The sequence below is a fragment of the Protopterus annectens genome, chromosome 7.part0, assembly GCF_019279795.1.
Source record: "Protopterus annectens isolate FY-2018-M chromosome 7.part0, PAN1.0, whole genome shotgun sequence".
NCBI classification, from domain to species: Eukaryota; Metazoa; Chordata; order Ceratodontiformes; family Protopteridae; genus Protopterus; species Protopterus annectens.
Window position 1 is genome coordinate 724,733,226 of NC_056739.1, and position 23,035 is coordinate 724,756,260.

The following is a 23,035-nucleotide window of genomic DNA, read 5'->3' on the forward strand; positions in this document are numbered from 1 at the left end:
AAACACATTCTTACAAGTGGTACTGTATTACACAAGGAATATAATTTAATACATTCAGGAAGGTGAATCAAATAACACATACATGTATACATGGCTCTAAAAATATGTGCAAGGAGTCTCTGCTTTGAAAACAGCCCAAAGGTAAACTTAATCCCCCACTGGCCATATGCATTTTCTTTGAATGTGGGTTTTATGCAGTTTGGATGCGAGTTTGAAGGACAGAGATGTTTACTGCTTATGCTGTCTGTTTTCACTGCCAGACTGTATTGCTTGTTTAGCAAATGGCTATTAGTGTTTGTGCTATTTTATTTCAATATCTGTAATTATTGTTGAAGCAAATAAGAAAGCAGTACGCACACAGGTTTGAAAGGTGTTTATGGTAACTGGAGAGAAACAGCTAAGTAGTGGAACATTGGCATGGTTGGTAAGGGACTGCTGTGGGGGTAGGATGTTGCTGTAGGTGGAGCTGCTCTGGGGGGACCCTGATTTATTACCCTTCTTAAGGCCCCATTTGACCTTGATCTGGCTGTGAGTCACACATGTGCAGCCATTACTTTTCACATAAGAAAATCATAGCCACTACTTTCTTCTGCACTAAGCTAATAGCACAAACCATGTCTAAATAACTACAAATTATTTTACTACTGTCAACAAAGGCATGAATAAAGAGCAAGACCAGTCCATTTTTTATTCTTCTTAAAAGATTTCAATTCCTAACCTACTCTAACAAACCATCAGAAAAGCTGTAAAAAGAATAAACAGCTTGCAGGAAAACTAAACAACTAAGAGAAAAATTACAAAACTTATTTATTCATTCATTCATCCCATTTGTTAACCAGGATAATCCAGCTGGGTGTATAACCCCTTTTCGATGGAGGCCTGTGGAAAAAGCTCCACAAAGTCAGACATAAAACATACAAATTAATAGTTTACTAAAAGGCAGATATTAAATATATCAGTTCAAAGTTTTTGAGGAATGAAACATCCAAACAACATACAAATAGCATACAAAATAACATACAAATAATATCACCAACATAAGTATTGAAACTTGAATGTCATTAACATACTATATACTGTACATGTTTACATAAGATAAACTTACAGGTTGTAAACACATTGGTGTCATGCATAACATAACATACAGTAAACTTGTAGGTTGTTAACTGCATTGCTATCATAAATAACAAATGATTAGCACGGGGTGACATGGGTTCAGATCCAAATTTGTTTTAGGTGTAGGCTAAATTCTGATATGAAGTAACTTAGGTTTTTGTTTTTCCTTATTGCGAATGGAATGGCGTCACATTTTCTAGTGACTGAACTGGACTAAAATGATTCACCAGCTTTGTTTTTTTAATTTAATTACCTTGAGAACCATTTTATCAGTTCTAGTTCATGAGTAAAGGAATATGAGTTTTGCAAGACTAGGGCATTGTTGAGGTTTATAGAATAACGCATGTTGTAGCTATTGCTGGGCATATCATAGGCACTTGGAAATTCTATCCAATTTAGGTAGTTGGGTGCTGAACATTGGTGAGTTCTATGGGCATTGTTTGCAGTGAATTTAGTTATTTTGTTATAAAATTGCTGCACTTTATGGTTTGTGGAGTTATTTAAGTTAATAAACATTGGTGAAATATACTGCAGGGTTGGGAGTAGGTACCCTGTAGCAATGATAACCTGGGTTGCATCAGTAAGAAATTGTCTGGCTGTATACAAAATGTCTAACTTCTGTTGTGTTTTTTGATGACTTCATTTGATTGTCTATAAGCACTCTTAGTAACAAGGTATGTGTCACTATTTCTCTTTCAGTATTATTGTATATTGGAGGCTGAACTGCTTGGGAGTAAATAATATGAGTTTAGTTTTTTATTTTGAAGTTTAATAATAGTTGTGATTTATTGAACCAGGATTCCAAAAAAAGTGACAAATGTTGGGTTATTTGTTTTAAGGTAGTTAGAGTATTAGCAGAGCAGATTTGAGTGGAGTCTTCACATGCTGGACTATAGAGGCATGCACAAATGCATTGCATAGGTCATTTTTGAACATGTTGAAGAACTGTGGACCTAGGACTGATCCTTGGAGGTACATCCAGGGATGTTGCAAAGTAGGGATAATAGTAATTTTCCCACTTTAATACCTGCTGTCTTTGTGTTAGATAGCTATAGAACCAGTTAAGAGCAGAGCTGGAGAAACACAGGATGGATAGTTTACTAAGAAGTTTTTTTTTTATGGAATACTTGGTCAAATGCATTGAACCAGTCAAGGAAGGGGGTAGATACCAGTTTCTCTGAATTTTGATGATGGTTTATTAAATTGGTAAAGCTGAGAAGGAAGGGCAATAGAAGTACTGTGTGGGGGTAAAATCCATGCTGTGTAGGAGACAGGATGTTTTGTTCTGAAATGAATTTTAGAATTTGAGAATGAATACCTTTTTTTTGCCAAAATCGTTGAATGAAACTAGAAAGTATTACATATGGGGCAGCATGCTTCCCTCATACTCAAAGGCAAATATTAATTATTCTAATCTAATAACAAATCAATCAGTTTTGTAAGACAGTTTGCTCATTGTCTTTGAAGTAACCCTAATACCTCATCTCAGAGGGGCATATTTATAGCTTCTTTACCACAAAATGCAAGTAGGAACTGTAGAAAGGGAGGCAGCAAAAATTACTCGTATCATAACCTAGGAATAGATACTGTTCAGACTTCTAAAGAGCTCACAGACCATGGTTACCTCAGGCAGTGTGAGAAATACAACATTACAAACATGCTAATTAACATTTCTCTTAATATTTGCACATGTGAATTATATTAATGAGGCTATATTCTTAGCAGACAATACTCCAGGTAAACAAGAATGAGAAACTATGCTAAGAACCTCAGGGGTCTCTAAGCATATCCAAAATTCAGGAACCTTAGCCACATTTATAAGGAAAAGCACATAGTACAAAGACAACATACATAGCCCCTACCACAATACTGTTACAAGCATTACTATATTAGGGCACTGCAAAATGTCACTAATGTACAATACTTGGAAAACAGACCTCTCCTAAATCTTGCAGACCTTCAAAACAGCTTATAACCATAATAAAAGTAAAACCCAAAAGGTGGTAGGTAGTAAAGGTCTGTAATCCAACAAAGATAAATAGCAGGAAAAAAATGATCCACAGACCAACAGGCTAAAGACAAATATAATTTAATATATCAAGATGCTAGCGCTTTTGGGTACAAAACCGTTCTTCAGCTATATAATACACAGCAATTCACTTGATATTTAAATAAACACACACCAATCACATTTTAAAACCAATAAAAACACAATTAAGAATTAGTCATTTTGGATGTAAGGTCTATGCCTATTCAGAGTCAGTCTTAAAGGCACCACACCATTGACTCCTGGGTTCCTATTAGCCCCTGTTCAATAATCCACCTTGTTTGATAGTATTCAGTGTAGTTGGAAACATCACTCTTCCTATTGTCTGCTTTGATGTGTTGTAGGGCCTGAAATAAAAAGCTATGTCCTGGGTATTTCTCTACATGTAAAGAGAGTGCATTACACTTGCCTTTAAGTCTAATAGCTGACATATGCCTCAAAATCCTGTCCTTCAATCTACAGTTTGTCTTCCTCATGTAAAATGAGGGGCAACAAGTACAAGTCGCTAAATAGACAATATTCTTAGACAGCTTGGGCAGTGTTATCCTTTAGCATGGGGGCTTTGAAACTTTCCACCTCGACTGTAAGTAATGTGAAGTTTGCTTTTGAAAAGTTTTTCACAGTGGTTTCTTTGACCAGGGGTGGGGGTGGAATGTGGATATCAAAAGTGATTAGTTTATGGACTGATCTAACCAGTGAGGGGTTGACCTCCGGTGTGGAACATCAGTCGCCCATGTTGGTGATGACCAGGTCCAATATGTTGTCACCTTTGGTGGGGGTGTTGACCAGTTGATCCAGGGCATTTGAGTTTATAAATTCTAGAAAATGTTGGGCAAGGGAGTTAGTACTTGAGTAGTTCTCCCAGTTAATGTGTGGGTAATTGAAATCAACCAATGTCAGGGTGTGTGGTAGGACCTTTATGTTTCCCAGTGTTTCCATAAATGCAGAATGGGGGTCCTGGGACATGGTGGGTGATCTGTAGCAAGCTACAATTTGAATTGCAGTTTTGCCCATTGTTAGTTGCACATGGATGATCTCTGAAGCATTGTGCTGTGCTACTAACCTGGAGGTGTGGGTATCCTTGATGAATATGGATACGCCCCTACCTTTTGTATTTCGGTCCGGGTTTTGTGGCCAAAATGTATGGTATGAGTTGTAGCCTGGTAGTGCTGGGATGCTCTCTGGAGCCTTAAACCAGGTTTCTGTTACTGCACATATATCAATTTTCTCCATGCTGAGGAGTGTCTCGAGTGTGTGAATTTTGAGGTTTAGACTTCTAGCATTGAGCAGCATTACCCTCAGTTTTTTGTTACTTGCGCTAGTTACAGTGGTGGGTTTGTCTTTTGAGCCTTGCCTAAAAAAGGCACTATGGTGGTGGCAAGAGCCTTGGCCAGTATTCGAAAGCCTAAGGGTGACAGTTGCAAGCTGTCTCTAGCAAAGCAGCGTGGCTTGTTGAGCATGTCATCCCAGGCTGACAGACACTGGATCCCCTTTGAATGACACCAGAAGCTTAGCCAATTGTTGAAATTGATAATTTTTTCTTTATACCGTGGTATAATTCTTGGTGTGGGCAGGATGCTACTCAAGGTCAGGGTCATACCGGCCTGGGCTACGTGATCAGAGAGCTCTTCCATGTCTCTTTTCATGTAGTCCAGGGAGGTACGGCTCAGGTCATTCACACAAACATGGACAATGACAGAGTCATATTTGTACTTGTTCTGGAGTGACCTGAGTGCTAGTGTTATGTGGTGGATCCTGGCACCTGACAGGCAGCTAACAGTAACCTTCTCCTTGTTCAGCCTAGTGAGTGGGACATCAGTGTTCCCGATTATAGAGTAGCCTATTACTAGTATGTTGGGTATGTTATTTTGCCTTAAGGGCTGTGATTGCGTGGCACACTGATTTTGTGAAGTATGTGTTTCATGGTTTGTGTTGGGGGTGGAGGTTGCTTGGGTGTCTGCTTTGGAGGCCTCTGTTGCTTTTTCAGATTTTTATTTAGAGCCTCCGAGTATGTTTTCGTGTTTTTATGTGTGTTTTTTTCTGGTGCTGGTTTCATAGGTCTATGTGAGCCTGGTGGTGTGATGCAAGTATTTCCCTTCTCCTCTTGACTGTCTGGTCCAGTCTTGTGTTGAGAGAGCTTAGCCTCCAGTTTGGCTGTATAATTGCATCTCTCGCATGTATTTGTGTTTAGTGGTAGGAGGAGAGGGTTGTCTGTGTACATGAGGCAGTTGAAACATTGGCTCAAAATGCCCAGATTCACAAGTTGCACCAGAGAGTACACCTGAAACTGCCCTTTGGACATGCCTGGGTAGGTACAGTGAACTGTTTTATTGATTGGCTGGTAAGATCAACTAGAGAGCCTTGTCCTTCTCTACAGTATAGGTGGGTCTAGTGCTAAGGTTTATTAGTGCTTGCTATGAGTTTTGAGCAAGTGACGGGCTGAGAAGTGAATGGTTTAAGTGCTTAAGTTGAAAGTTTGTCTAGTTCCAAGGGAAAAATTGAAGGGTAGCCAAGCAGGTGAGTGTAGAATCATCTGCATATTGCATAATGGTAGCAGATACCCAACACAGCTTCAGACCCAAGCATAGCACCACATCCGCCCTACTTAGTTTCACTGACATTATCAACTAGGCAAGAAACAATGGCCTTTATGTTTCATCAGTTTTCCTAGACATGTCAAAAGCATTTGCCACTGTCTCACACCAAAACACTTCTTTACCAACTAGTCACCTTAAACCTCTCAAATCCACCCTATCATGGTTCCATAGCTACTTGTCAGACAGACAGCAAGGTGTTAAATGGCAAGACAATATATCCTCACTCTTAACAAATCTCAGTAGGTGTACCCCAAGGATCCAAACTTGACCTACTCCTCTTTACAATCTTTACAAATGATCTCAAGTCAGCCACAATGTCAGCTACCATTATACAATATGCAGATGATTCTACACTCACCTGCTTGGCTACCTCAGTTCCCGAATTTTTGCAAAAAACACAAAATGCATTTATTGATGTTGAACACTACCTTTCCACTAATCAACTAATACTAAATCCCAGCCAAAACAAGCTACTAGTATTCACCAACAATAAAAGTTCTCAAACTCCCATCCCATTTGCCATCTACTCCACCAGCAATACCAAAATAGAACCAGTAGACCACACCAAACTACTAGGTGTCACCAGTGACAAACCCTCAGTTATGACGTGCACATATCCCAAACAATCAAAAAGGTCCACATAAAACTTGGGGCACTCTATAGAGCCAAAGCATTCCTCACAGAATTCACCAAAACAGCCACTGCCCAAATCCATCTTCTATCCACTCTGTTATATGCCTCCCCAATTTTCAATTTTAAAGAAAACAGACCTAAATAAACTGGAAACCTGCTGCAATAAAATAGCCAGGTTTGCTACCAACTCCCACAGAGAACACATCATTGTTCAGCTCTTCACAAACTAGACTGGCTGAAACTCCCAAACCTATTATACCTCAAGCAACCCACAGTTTTCCATTCCATTATCAACCTACCGGATAAATGTCCAGCCCTTAAAAACATAGTAAAACCATACTCTAGCAATAAAACCATCCGCTCATCTGACAAACTTCTTCTAGAAGTCTCTAAAGCCAATAATAAGCACGAGAATGCCTTATCCTCAAACCACATCACCAAAATCTGGAATGCAGATTCCCAACCCATTCTTTGCACAGCTAACCCCTCCAAATTCAAAATTCTTCTCAAGTGCCATCTGACTAATAACTGGCTATGCTCCTGCTCAAAACCACGCTAATCACTTGATAAGCTTTCACCTCTGTTCATCCTATATTAATTCTTGCTGTCTATTTTCCTGATTCTCTCCCTTGGGTTCTATCTTCAGCTTATTACTGTATATCTTTATTGTAATGGATTAAGTTGTTTGACCCCCCCCCCCATAGTAGAAATGCCTTAATGTTTTTCATTTTTTTCTTTTCTCTTTTTGTCTATATCTCTTATATGTCACATTCAATGACCAACAATAATAATGTGTACATGTATAACTAACTGTTTTTTTTTCCTCTGCAAGGAAGAGTAAAGCTCTCTGGTGGTCATCTGCAATAAGTAAACTCTATAAAAAAAAATTGCTGCCCAGGACCAAGAAGGAGCAGCTGCTCAATTGTAAGCAATCTCTCCTTAGCCTGAACAAGCAAATAAGAGCACTAATGAAATCCTCCAATGCAAACTTTGAGTCCAAATTGGCCACATCTACTAGAGCCAGTCATAAGGCCTTGTTCACATATGTCCGTAATCTCAAAGGTAGCACCCAGATCTGTTCAGAACTGGTGGTCAAGGGCACCACATATACAAATGCTGTAGATATAGCAAACATGCTGGCTGACAGATTCAGTAAAAATTTCACCACTCTGCCCCCCCATCAGTAAATCAGGACATTCCCAGTACCTGCCCCCTTCCCCTTATATCTAGGGATCAGGTCATCACTGCTCTCTCAAAGGCAAACAATACAGCCTCCATTGGACTTGATAACATCCCAGGCTGCATCCTACATGAACTCAGGCAGGAACTTGCAGCACCATTAGGTGCCCTATTCAACTAAAGCCTGAGTACCAGTTTTGTCCCAGCTGAGTGGAGGACAGCCACTGTCATCCCTTTACACAAAGGTGGAGCAACTACTGATCTGGAAAATTATAGTCCCATCAGCCTAACTAGCCTGATCTGCAAGGCCATGGAACGGATTGTCATCGACCTCATTAACAAGGACATTGGCAACCTCCAAACACTCAATCCCATACAGTTTGACTTTGTCAAGGTCATGTCTGTTAAATTTGGTCGACTTTTATGAGACAATCACCAAAGCCATGGATGAGGAGAAGACAGGGCACACCACCTACCTTGACCTGGCCAAAGCCCCACTCGGGCATAATAGATAAACTCTCTCAACTAGGCATCAATACATATGTTACCAGATGGATAGCTAACTGTCTCACTGATAGAACCCACCTAGTCAAAATTGGGGAAGCCACCTCAAACAGTAGACCCGTATCGAGTGGCATACCCCAAGGTTTGGTCTTGGGGCATCTATTATTTGGAATATACTTTTCTGAGGTACAGGCCAAAACCAATGGGCTATGGCTGACCAAGTCTGCAGATGACTGCAAGCTGGGAGCTGTCATCAATTCCCCTAGTGAAGTGCACATCCTCCAAGAGAGTCTCACCCAAACAAATGACTGGTGCCAGAAACATGGCCTCAAGCTAAATACAAAAAAATGCATCATCATCCCCTTTGAGCAGAGTGACATCCCCACAAATTAACATTAATAACAACATCCTAAGCATGCAATCAGTCGTGAGGGATTTGGGCACCCAGATTGATAGCAACCTGACTTTTGACCACCATGTTGCTCCCATTGTATGGAAAGCTTTCTACATGGCCCACCTCATAAGTAAGGTTATCTCATCCATGGACAAGGAAGCCATAACATCCCTGTAATCTTCCCTTATAAGGCCCATTATTGAGTACAACGCCCCATTCGGCATGTACCTCGCAAAGCACATGCAGCAGCTGGAGAGACCACAGAGGTTCCTCACCAGGAGAATCCAGGGTCTCAGAAATCTACCATACACAGATAGGCTCAAAGCCCTATCCCTCTACTCAAGTTTCATACAGACTCCTCAGAGGTGACCTCTGTCTGGCATACAAGGTGATCTCGGAGCCCACCTTGATGGGACTGATGCATATCCGCAAGTCAAGCTCCACTCGAATAACTCACACACGTGGGTTCAACCTGGTCTGTGACATCAATAGGACTTGTTGGCAGCACACATTTGTGTCCCAGAGATTCACCCATCTGTGGAATAGACTCCCTCTCCACATCAAGCAGAGTACCTCTTTAATCCTTTTTAAGCACAATCTGGATAACTGGATGGGAAATAGAAAATACATCCCTGGGATACCACCCGTGTCCCTGCTGGACAGGGGCATCGGGTGCTGATTTGTCTAAACATGGGCTGAACTCTTGGCTAGGCTTATAAGGACTTCAGGGCCAATAGCCTAGTAACTTATGATCCTATAACTGTTGCATGTTTTGCACCTCAACTCAAATGTATCATTATTTACTATATAACTGTAATTTTTTTTCAAATACTATATTAACACTTTTTTTACTATGTAACATGGAGCTTTTCTCCCTTGGCCTCCACTGAAAATGGGCCTTTGGGTGGTGCAGTAGTGCAGCAGTTAATGCTGTCACCTCACAGCAAGAGGTTCTCTGGTTCGATTCTCGACTGGGGTGCCTTCTGTGCGGAGTTTGCATGTTCTCCCTGCATTCGCGTGGGTTTCCTCTGGGTACTCCGGTTTCCTCCCACATTCTAAAGACATGCTTCTGGAGCATTTCTCCCAGGGCCTCCACTGAAAACAGGATCTGTGGAACCTAGTCGGACTTTCACAGTCAACAAATGTTAAATAAAAAATAAAATAAAAATAATATGGATGCAGTACAGTGAGAAGCATGATTACACTCCAAACTGAAGAAAAATATACATTTCTTAACCAAGTGCCCAGCACAGGACACAGTCTTAACAGCCCTTAGGTGTGCTTGGCAAAAGCTTGTTAAGCACACATAAGTGCTGTTACAGCTTGTCTCATGCTGTGGACTAACAGCGGATGGTACTGTCTGGCAAAGAATAATGACAGAATGTAAAACATCTTTTAAAAGCTGTTAGAACTTCACTCTACCACACTTATAAACACAAAGTATGTCAAAATAAATTGTCTAACAGCTTTTAAAGCCATTAGTTCTACAGGGAAACATTTTGTTTCTGCCTGCTGCCATTTAAAAGTGCTTTACCTGATTTGAAAGCTAATAAGACACTCCACATTGTTAGACTTTTTTCTTTCTCTCTTTTTTTATCATTAACTAATAGTACATGGAGCAAACAAAGCTCCCATGCACTACAAAGAACTATGATTGGGTCACTGGTCATACCTTTTATTAAATGTTCTTGACATTGTTGCCAAGATTTGCCTCTCAAGCTTTGCTCTTGAGGTGAATTTTTTTGCATCCAAGTTTCAAACACATAATAAGCTGGTTATGATCAACGACCTAGTAATAATCCTCTAAATTGTGACTGTAACTGAAACATAATTCAAATGCATTATCTCAGTATCAAATTTATCGGGGTTTTCCTCCATTCATTGCTGAATTCCAAATGGCAAAGGTAGTAATAGTATCTCAACATTATCATCATGTGCTTCAGAACCCCCTCCTGGACTACTTGTAGGCATGAAATTATACTATCAAAAAGTGTATGTCATTAAACAAAATAGATTAAAACAAATTGTTCATAGACCATCCAGGTATAAGAGCATACTTGCTATTATAATAACAAATATCACTTCCAATTCTTTTCCCCCTTCTCCACCCAGTTATAACCTCATGGCCAAGCCCTGACCATGGTACTATGATATTTAACTTAATCTTTGCGATGACAAATTTGAAAATAACTCCTCGTTTCTTGACTCTGCTAATAACTGTAGTACAGAAAGATAAATGCATTTCTTATTAAAACAGACTAGAAAATTCTGCTAAATGTCCATCATGTAATACCATAGGAAACTTGGATTAATTTTGATGACATTATTTAAACTACATCCAGAATGTATAATAATAAGAAATAAATGTTTCTGTTAGAGTAGTCTAACCAGCAAACCCTTACACTAGAACTACAAAATCAATATACTATGCCATAGGATAAAAGTGGAGTTGGTTCAAATGTTTTAATTTATTAAACACATCCTGCTTAAAGAGGTTATAGAAGGAAATTATTAAACTGTTCACATCACCAAGTCTGAAATATGAAAGTAAGCTAGCTTTTAAGACAGATGGGAGACAAAGTGCTTTTTATTCTTGTCAGAAAACTGAAGGAGAAAACAACTGTAGCAGACTTTGAAAAAATAAGGTAATACTAGCTTATCCATATATAATAATAGCAAACACTCTGGTAGATGGATTTTAACAACATAGCAGTTAAGGTAATGACTATAGCATTAGAAATACTTAAGAACACCATCTTCATGAGACTTAACAATGTTCAGCAGTTTTCTTCATATTATAAGGAATAACATGATAACTACCTGAGTATTCTTGTGAACTTTGATATAACCAGGCATGATTTCGAAGTTTTAGTATGAAGCTGCATGGCGTCCTATACATAATGTAGGTACAAGATCAGACCAAAACAATTACATACCAATTAGCCGGACTTACATTTTCTGCAGATAGAAAGAACACATAATAACTTAAACTATCCGAAAACAACATTTTTATTTTCTCCTAACAATTAAACTGCATGGCAGCACAAAAGTGTAAGGATTAGCAATGGTTCATCAAAGTACATGGGTTTCCAGGTACTTTCACAGCAGAAATGCCTTCTCTGTGGATTATGCAAGTCATCCTTGTATTTGCGTACATATCTGCCAGACCCTTTGTTTTTTTTCATATCACAAAGGCATGATGGAATTCAGTTGGTGATCCTAAAAATAACCTGTCATTGTGCATGCCCTGTGTGTACGTATCTGTGTATGTGTGTGCATGCCCTGTGTGTATGTATCTGTGTGTATGTGTGTGCATGCCTTGTGTGTATGTATCTGTGTGTGTGTGTGTGTGTGTGTGTGTGTGTGTGTGTGTGTGTGGGTGTGTGTGGGTGTGTGTGGGTGTGTGTGTGTGTGTGTGTGTGTGTGTGTGTGTGTGTGTGCGTGTGTGTGTGTGTGTGTGTGTGTATGCCCTGTGTGTACGTATCTGTGTGCATATGTGTGTATGCCCTGTGTGTACATATCTGTGTGTATGTGTGTATCTGTGTGTATGTGTGTGCATTCCCTGTGTGTACATATCTGTGTGTATGTGTGTGCATGCCCTGTGTGTATGTATCTGTGTGCATGCTTGTCCATGCCCTGTGTGTATGTATCTGTGTGTATGTGTGTGCATGCCCTGTGTGTATATATCTGTGTGCATGTGTGTGCATGCCCTGTGTGTACATATCTGTGTGTATGTGTGTGCATGCCCTTTGTATATGTATCTGTGTGCATGCGTGTTTATGACCTGTGTGTATGTATCTGTGTGGATGTGTGTGCATGCCTGTGTGTATGTATCTGTGTGTATATGTGTGCATGCCCTGTGTGTATGTATCTGTGCATATGTATGTGCATGCCCTCTGTGTACATATCTGTGTGTATGCGTATGCATGCCTTGTATGTATGTGTCTGTGTGTATGTGTGTGCATGCCCTGTGTGTACATATCTGTGTGTATGTGTGTGCATGCCCGGAGTGTATGTATCTCTGCGTATGTGTGTGCATGCCCTGTGTCTACATATCTGTGTGTATGCATGTGCATGCCCTGTGTGCACGTATCTGTGTGCATGTGTGTGCATGCCCTGTGTGTACGTATCTGTGTGCATGTGTGTGTATGCCCTTTGTTTACATATCTGTATGTAAGTGTGTGCATGCCCTGTGTGTATGTATCTGTGTGTATGCATGTCTATGCCCTGTGTGTATGTATCTGTGTGTATGTGTGTGTGCATTCCCTGTGTGTATGTATCTGTGTGTATGTGTGTGCATGCTCTGTGTGTATGTATCTGTGCATATGTGTGTGCATGCCCTCTGTGTACATATCTGTGTGTATGTGTATGCATTTATGTGTGTACATGTCTGTGTGTATGTGTGTGCATGCCCTGAATGTACGTATCTGTGTGTATGTGTGTGCATGCCCTGTGTGTACATATCTGTGTGCATGTTTGTGCATGCCCTGTGTGTACGTATCTGTGTCTATGTGTATGCATGCCCTGAGTGTACATATCTGTGTGTATGTGTGTGCATGCCCTGTGTGTACATATCTGTGTGTGTGTGAGTGTGTGTGTGTGTGTGTGTGTGTGTGTGTGTGTGTGTGTGTGTGTGTGTGTGCGTGTGTGTGTCTGTGCATGCCCTGTGTGTTTGTATCTGTGTGTATGTTTGTGCATGCCCTGAGTGTATGTATCTGTGTCTATGTGTGTGCATGCCCTATGTGTACATATCTGTGTGTATGTTTGTGCATACCCTGTGTGTATGTGTGTGCATGCCCTGTGTGTACATATCTGTGTGTGTGTGCATGCCCTGTGCCTACGTATTTGTGTGTATGTGTGTACATGCCCTGTGTGTACATATCTGTATGTGTGTGCATGCCCTGTGTGTACATATCTGTGTGTATGTTTGTGCATGCCCTGTATGTATGTATCTGTGTGTATGTGTGTGCATGCCCTGTATGTACCTATCTGTGTGTATGTGAGTGTATGCCCTGTGTGTACATATCTTTGTGTATGTGTGTGCATGCATTGTATCATAGACAGATATCTTTTCTAGATTAACTTCACTGCCCCGTATCCACTGAATACCAAGATAGACAATGGCTCCTCTCAACCTTGATATAACTAAAATGTTTATGAGAAAATTAAATTAGTATTATTCAGCATTGTGAGGGAGTGAAGTTCTAAACCATCAAAGACATCGACTTGATGATATTGAATTAAGTTTGCCCAATGTGCACATTATGATTTAGAACTCTGTATATAGGCAGACTTTATGATGCGGCAGTCAAAAAAATTATTAGAGCATCTGCAAAATGAGAAAAAAAATATTCTAAGCACTAGGCTATACCTGTATTGTTTACATGAACACTTTGAAGGCAAAGACATAACAGCCTTAATCTCTTGGTTAACTGAAGTATACAATCTACCAGAAAGTGTTTTTAAATGTAGTTGCCAGGTGATAATTGTTGTTTCCTTCCAAAAATTAACCACCGTCCAAAACAAAACTGTGAAACATGATTAATTACTTTTCTGTCATAGTGTGAGAAGCCATTAAATCCACACATGCTCTAGTCTAATCTCTAATAGAACAGAAATAATTCAACAATTATAAAGTAATGTCCAAAATATGGGCTATTAGTAATAAATCTTCAAGCCTGATGTACCCCCACAAGCATATATATATATATATATATATATATATATATATATATATATATATATATTATATATATATATATATATAGGTCTACTTGAAAACACAGAGACTCCAAAACACTGACGACGAGAACACCGAGACCGGAAGATAGACAACTGAGATGGCCGACAGTTTAAAAGCACGAAACTTCACATGCCCGACAAACCACAATCCCCACAATCAACAAAACAAAACAAATACCTTTTCCGAAAAACACACAACACAAGCACACCAAAAACCTTACAAACCTACACTAAACCTTACATACACAACTATCTATGCACTAACCTTAGGTCACTATCGCACACTCACCTAACCCGTGCCCTAACCCTAACTCACTTAACCCGCCCCAACCCTAAAGTCTGTCACTATCGCACACTTACCTTACTAGCACCCTAACTCATTTAACCCGCCCCTAACTCTAAAGTCTGTCACTATCGCACGCTTACCTTAACATGTCGGTGTTCTCAGCATAGGGCTTTTAAACTGTCGGTCATCTCAGTTGTCGATCTTCTGGTCTCGGTGTTCTTGTCATTGGTGTTTTGGCATGTCAGTGTTTTCATGTAGACCCATATATATATATATATATATATATATATATATATATATATACCTACATACAGATATATGCACCCAGATAGATGGACAGACGTGTGCATATATAATATGTGTATATAATATAGTAAAAGAGCAAAGAAATTGCTCTGTAAGAGCAGATACATTAGTCCTGATCGCATGTATATGTGTGTGTGTGTGTGTGTGTGTGTGTGTGTGTGTGTGTGTGTGTGTGTGTGTGTGTATGTATGTATCTATTTATATATATTTCTCTTGTCTATAGTTATATGAGTATACTTCCAAAATATCAGTGAAGTGATACAGTGAAGATCAATATGCCAATCGCAAAGGATTGTAACCCAATATATAACAAAAAAAAAAAAAAAAAAAAAAAAAAAGGAGGCACCCCATGTGCTTCTGCATTACAGACATTTGATATTACAAACATTTGGCTATATGGAATATTCCCATCTATATCTATCTACGTACCTTCCTATCCAATGTGAATGTGGGTGTGGCTGTTTGTGCCATATAAATATGTATGTATGTATGTATATATGACCAGTATTTTTGCAAAAAGAAAGATTTATTCTGAGATAATTGCAATTAATCAGACTTTAATCAGACAAACTTCAATAAGAGAATTCTGCACAGTCAGTTGATAGTTTGCTCCAGCAAGCGCTGTTGTCACTTTTAAATAGGACTGATATCTGCCAGGAGAGTGTCCTGGTAATATTTTCTCCCTGATGTCAACTTCAGCTGGTTCCCTCAGGTGATTGGCTGAACATGCTATTTCTCAGTCTTTAATCTACTAGTAATTACTTTTTCGTCTCTTTTTCAGATTTCTTAAGAATTGGTCTCTTTCAGTGTCCAGATGTCACTCACATGGATTGACAGCAACCAACTGGGAAATATTTCACCTCCTTATTTAATTATTAAAAAACAAAAAAAAAGAAAAAGAAAATTATAGGAGAAGTTCAAGTCTTTGACTCATAAGGTACGTTTTTTTTTCTTTTGGTGGATTTGAGTATTGAGCAGTCTTTCACCTTTTCTTTTCCTAGTCTGAAATATGAAAGAAAGCTAACTTTTAAGACAGATGACACAGCATAGTGTTTTTTTCATTACAAATAATATTAATGTATAATAATTTCAAAACCATAATATAATGCAATACATTTAGGAATTTAATAAAAAGTCATTCTAGCCTGCATGGCATTCTTTAACTTGTATCCTGTTGATGCAGTTAATTTAGGGGAATCTTGAATTTGAGTGAAGTTTAGGTGTTGTGGGATCTGCTATTGGCAAGGCCTGCCATTTTATTTATTTTGATACTGTTGTCATTTATGTTTTTCTGGGAGCTGGACAGAGAGTTTTTTTTGCTTGCGTTGTTATACAGCATTTTGTTCTCTATCCTTTCTGAGTCTACTGTGTGGTTCATTGACGGGCTGGACAGAGAGACAGGTGGCTGTCTGTTATTAACTTCCATGTCTGGTTTTGTTTGACTGGTGGTTGTGAGTCTGTCAATTTGTGGGGCAGTGTCAATATCTTTAGTTATCCTACTATTGGCGACACTATGTTGGGCCTTGGTGGTCCCTGATAAGCAGTTCTGCGAACAATCTTCATACCATACCTAATAGCTTGTATATTCATAGTTTAAGGTTACCAGAGGTGTGCACATTTTCTAGGCATTTCAGTGAAAGCTACTCAGTCCTGATGTAAAAAGATTTGTGGCAACTGGCTCCAGTTCACATAATGAGATTTCTGTTTCATTCTGTATAACTACCAACGTGTTTCAGGGAAAATCTTAATACCTCATTAATTAGACGTATTTTACAGAAAGGTTTAGTTATTTACTTTCATTTCATGTTGTAGTATATTAGTACCATTTTAAGTTGAAGTGTTTTGAACAGTAGTAGCAGTGTAAATTTTTAACAAGTAGTTTAACAAGTTTAGTTTGGCAGTTGGTTCAGAGGGTTAAGACTATGAGCTGCAGTCCCTGTGGTACAGTGTTTGAATTCCTCGGCCCTCATTTGCTGACTGTGTGACCCTCAGCAAGTCATTTAACCAGGCATTGCTCAATGGTCACCACTGAAAAGGGATGGTTTGTCCAGCGGGCTTACCTGGTAAACAAATGGGTATTATTATTGTTATTATTATTATTATTATTATTATTAAGTAAATATATTATATTTTATAAGATTAAGTAAGACAGGGCAGTCCCTACATGTCTCAGGAAAATGTTTCACTGGCTTGTCCAGCCATAAGAAATACATATTACAATAAAAATAAATAAATAAATAAACAAAACTGAACCAGATTGCAGACATGGATTCTCTTCAACTCCCCACTAGCAGTGGAAAGTAATTTAAAAAATCGTATATATATATATATATATATATATATATATATATATATATATATATATATGGATAGCTAGGTAAATCTGTCTGTATATTTATATCTATATCTATGTCTATATCTATATCTATGTCTACATCTATATCTATATCTATATCTATATCTATATCTATAATCTATATCTATCTATCCTTATAAAAAAATGCCATACAGGCTAGAAAGGCTGGCACCCATTTTTAACGATTCCCTAAATGTATTATATTGTATTATGGTTTAAAATTATTATGCATTAATATTCTTTATATTAATTATGTAACAACAGTCTTTTCAGTTGGTGTTACAAGATGTCAGAATTTCCAAATGAAAGAATAGTTATTTAAGTTATTCATAGCAAGTAGACATTTGAACAGCATTAAGCTTTGTATCATGTTTGCATCAGTGGGAATCAGACACAGCCAGTCAACTTGCGTTATTAGAAGGCAGTTATATAAAAAAAATGTATACATTTGCACATATATTTCAGGGTAACTTTACAAGAATGTAAGTCATACCATTGAGTATTATATTGGTATTCTGAGCATAATACTGACATTTGAGTTTTTCATCCACAGGTACTGTACCTCTGTAGTCCCTGAAATCTCACTGGGCCAGGAGAACCTCTGCAGCAGAAAAGCTGTTTCATGAATTAGCAGTTGAAGGTGGTCAAGCCACAGTGGAGTCCAAGAGAGGTCATGCTGCAGACAGGTTAGATAACCTGACCAAAAAGAACAGACACAGATCTCAGAAGTCTGTTGAAACCACATCAAAAATGGAAGGGCAATCAGAAACTACCATGACTACAACTGTCTTGGAAGAGCTGTGTAGTTAAGGTCCTGTTATTGAAGACAGTAGAGAAGGAGAGATTATAGCAAGTCAGACTCAATAGGAAGTACCTCAAGCAATTTCTGGAGTCTCTTCAGGATGCTAACAAGGGTAGACTATTTGAATTAGTTTTGGAAAAAAGATTCAGCTTCCAAGATGAGCAAAGGGAAAAGGAAGTTTCTATTATCTCACAGGTGGCTGCCCTCCTCTCAGCTAATCCAGGTCAGTCTGCAAGTGGAGTGAAAGAAAAACAGTATGCAGTTCAGAAGACATTTCTGAGTCTGAGCCCAGTATCCCAATAAGGTTGTCCTCAATGCATTCCGTAGTCAATACCTCTGTGTCTTCACTGGGTGCTGCCAATACACTAGCGGCACTTACAATTGCTCACATTCCAAAAATCATTAAAGACAAAATCATTAGGGAAAATTACATAGACCAACATGGATGGGATACAACAGTTACTAGAAGCCAAAAAATCACATTCCAAAGATCCGTTGTCCACACTGTCAGCTTTAGGTAAATCACCCACCAACAACCATACACAGAAAAACTGTGACTCAAGAACAGCCAGTTTTCTCATATTTATGGATCTCCTTATTGAGATTATCCTTAGTTGACTTTACTCTTAATTTCTTATTTATTAACTATCAAAGAGGTTTAGAAAACTAAAAGTGGCCAACAGCTCCTTAAAGTGGGATCGATGCTACCTTGATTCCTCGTTAAGTGCTATGTTGGACACACCCTCTTCTAATAACATTGGAGTCATTGTTGACTCTCAGATTACAAAAGAGTGTTAAGCCTTCAGCAGAGGCAAGTGTTTTTGTCTGGTGTGCTATTTTTCTCACCAGTGTTGTCACTGTGGGGAATCTCATACAGCCTTCAATTGTTTGCAAAAAATGGGCCAATCCCGACAAATGCCAGGAGCAAATTATGGAGATAAGACTTTTCAAATGAAACAAGCAGGGTCCTTTTAAGAGAGAAGCTTTTTCCCCAGTGGAGATAAAACCAAATGGGAAAAACACTTGCCTATTAACACAGAACAACTCTCTCAGGGACTTTAATTTTATCCTGACACCCCCCCCCCCAGGTGGGAAAAAATGTAATTCAAGAGTTCACCCAAGGGTTTTCATTGAAATCCAGTGCTTTTAATAATAGTAAGAGTATCACAAATTTTTAATCTACAATTGGGAAAGACAGCATAATGTCAGATATTCTTAATGATTATTTACAAGCTGGAAGAATGATTGATCCATTTAGAACTTTTCCTTGGGAGCAATTATTGGCATCATCCACTGGGCTAGTTCTAAAGAAAAAAGGAAAATTTCATCTCATCCATCACACGTGCTTCCTAAGTGGGTCTGCAGTTAACAACTTTATTTCAAAAGAAGATGTCAGGGTAAAATATGCTGCTCTCAATGATGTGTCAACTTTTATCCATACATTTAGAGAATGTTAGCTAGGCAAGCTTGATATTAAATGGGCATTTCACTTGTTGCCTATATGAGAAAAAGACTGACTAGTGCTTGGACTGTACTTTCAGGTTGTATTTGTACAGGGCCATAACAATGGGCTATTCAACAAATTGTGCTGTCTGTGAGTCCATCAGCATAGCTTTGCACTGGTGCTGGCAGCAAAGGGCTACAAACCAATCTGCAGTTCATTACTTTGATGATTTTATTTCTTGACATTTGATAAATAAATAAAATGAATAATGTCCTTATTATTGAAGAGGTTGAGCAAGTTATCAAGAGCAAGCATGAACATTTTCATGGATTTATCTGATCACCTGGGGTTCCTCTGGCTAGAGAGAAAATATGAAGACCTGAGTCACTGCATTACAATTTTAGGCTTAGAAAGTGATGTTATTGGAAAGTCTTTTATGCTACTCAGCAACTAGATATAACAGCTAAAGGTAACCATCGATGAATTCCTAGCAGGTTCCAAAGTAAGAGTAAGACAGGTCATGACTCTTACTGGTTTACTTAATTTTGCATGTAGGGTGATTTCCCCAAGGTAGGACATCCTCAAGGTGTTGGGGAAACCTGTTGAAAGAGAGGTGTAGCAAACTGTATTTAGTGCAAATTACAAAAAGGGTAAAAGATGACCTACATTTGTGGAAAATGTTTCTGGGTCAGTGGGTATTACTTGGCGGGTGGATTGCGTTTCCATTGATTCCCTCCTACTTGTCACCAGTGCAGCTGCTAGCCCAGGTATGGGAGGATAGTTGGGGGGGGAATGGTTTGTGGTATAACAGAGTCAGTCAGAAAAGATATCAAATTTCTAGAAATCCTCCCTATATGGGCTGAAGTTTACATTTGGCAAGATCAGTTCAGATACAAAAAGTTACTTTTTCATTTTGATAATCAAGCTGTTGTCCAGATTGTCTTAAGTAGATTCTCTCGGTCAAGCCAAGTTCAGTCTATATTGAGGTTGCTAGTTCCGCCATGTTTAAAAATCAATTTAACATTCTCTGCAAAACATGTACCTAGTGTTCATAACACTATAGCTGACAGCTTGTCCTGTCTCCAGACTTCAGGGTATTGTTTACTCACTCCAGAGGCACATCACCTCCCCATGTTAGTCCCACCATAAATTTGGCTCCTTGGAGAAGAATGATAGTGCCATTACTGTGTAATTCATGGGTCTTAAACACCATTACAGCCTACACATCTGCCATATCTAAATTCAAAGCCTTCTACATGTCTTTACCAGTTAAGGATATACATTAGATGTTTTTTTTTTGGCTCAGATAATTTTTATTTTAAATGTATAACAAAAACAGAAACACTTGTTTACAGTTAACAAACATATTAATTAATAGATTAACTATATACAGTATTTACATTCAGCCTGACATGAGCAGATTTGAATAACAAGTTTATACAAAAATGATTAAACATAACTTATGATACAGTTGTTTTCACGAGGAGACTGATTCCACTTGTAAAGTGTCAATCAATGTCAAAACTTTCTTCCAGGGATTATTGACTAATGGCTTAGGAAACATTCTTAGTTCTTCGGTCTTTACCTCCATTAATGCTGTCTTCTTCGGTAAACACAAAAAAATCTTCTCTATTAGGCACTGTGGTAGAGTTCCATTTCCCGGTTATGCATTTCCTGCCTATAGCTTGTATTGTCCACAGTAAGTACAGGTTAGGTTTATTTATAAAAACATTCATTTATATTCAATAATATTAAAGCTTTGGTCATGACATATGTGTCTGGATAAATTGCTTGTAAGAAATTATTAATTTCATTCCAAAAAACTTTAATTTTCATGCAGTCATAGAAAATGTGAGACCAATCGGCTTTAAGACATCGGATCTTTGACATGATTCACTGTTTCGTACACAAGTGCACCATACAGGACCCCCCCCCTTGCATCAGATTATGGAATGGCTGGAGCTACATTAGACTCAAGATGTCTCATAGGAGTTTAAATGTTTCCAGTTGTCATAAAAGGGGTAATGGTGTCAGCTAGGGACATTTACTCTTTAGCAATATGGGGAATATTATTTACCTGGTCTACACTGTTACCTTCAGCGCCACTAAATTTCTGCCATCACTACAGTGATGTGATGCTGTCATAATGCATTTAGCTGTGATAGCATAGCTGAGATACTCTAACCCTGACCAGGCTGGAGCAGGTTGACACATGTAATGATCAAACTCTAGACATCATGTCCAATGCATTGAGCCTTGCTATGACGCTATCATTAAATGCTGTTTCTCCCAGGGAACAGGTATTTTGACTACCACAAGGGAAGCTGTTGAACCCCTTAGATGCCAATTCCATGCAGAGGAAAGCATTAACTTGCCAGAGCATTCCTCACAAAGGTTACATCTCCCACTGATTTAGAATAGGGTGAGAATTAGAGTTAGCCAGTCATAATTCACTCAGGTACAGGAAAATCTGATGCTTTCATCAGGTACATTAGATGATTTTATTTACAGTTTTCTTGTAGGTCCACAACTCTCCCTGATCATAGGCCATTCCTTCATCTACAAAGCAGCCTCCAGGGCAGCAGTCTTACCAAATGGTTTGGATCTTGGCCTTGATCCTGCCAGGTAGACAGTAGTATAGCAAGGGTTCCCAGGCTTACCATGGCATCAGTTTTTAGACAATCTGCTTACCTTCAACAGGGTACTTAAGGCTTTATTAATTCATTTTGGAGGCAGTAACTTATGTTACATCACAAAATGGATCCTATTCAACAAAGTTTTGGTGGATTTTGCTGTTTTATGTCAAATGTTCCCATTTAAATATGTAGCTAGGCCAGACACTTTACTTAGATTAATTTGGAGTGATTCCCCTTAAGCCAGCTGCTATTGTCGTTACCTGATGATTTATGAGCTGTAGAGTAGCTAGAGCAGCAAGGCAGATTGGTTTCTCTGTACTTGATGACCTGGATTTATGGAGAAATTATCCAGATTTTTATCACACCAATGGTGTTCAGTTGATCAAGTTGGGTTAGGATCTGTTTAATTTACAACTAACATTACATATATAGAAATATTTATAATATATATATATGTGTGTGTGTGTGTGTGTGTGTGTGTGTGCATCTATAAACACACACACACACACACACACACACACACACACACACACACACACACACACACACACACACACAATGCAAGATGAGCATTGTGAGGTAATATTTATGATCAAGAAAATGGGGGAACAGCATTCAAATAATTGCTCACAAAACTAAACATATTAGTCATAGGTGATTCCATCATGAGACACAGAGATGTTCCTCTCACCAGGCTGGATAAGGAAAAGGTCACAATCAGCTGTCTGTCAGGCACCAGGATCCACCATATCACACATGCACTCAGGTCTCTCAACAACAGACACAGTTATGACTCCATCATAGTCCATTTTGGTGTGAATGACTTGAGATGTACTTCTCTGGACTATATGAAGAGAGACATGACTGAGCTCTTGGACTGTGTCTCAGGCAGGTATGTCAATAGCCTTAAGCAGCATTTTACCTTCACCTAGGATGATGCCTCAATACAAACAGAAAATGATTGACTTCAACAATTGGCTTAGTTTCTGGTGT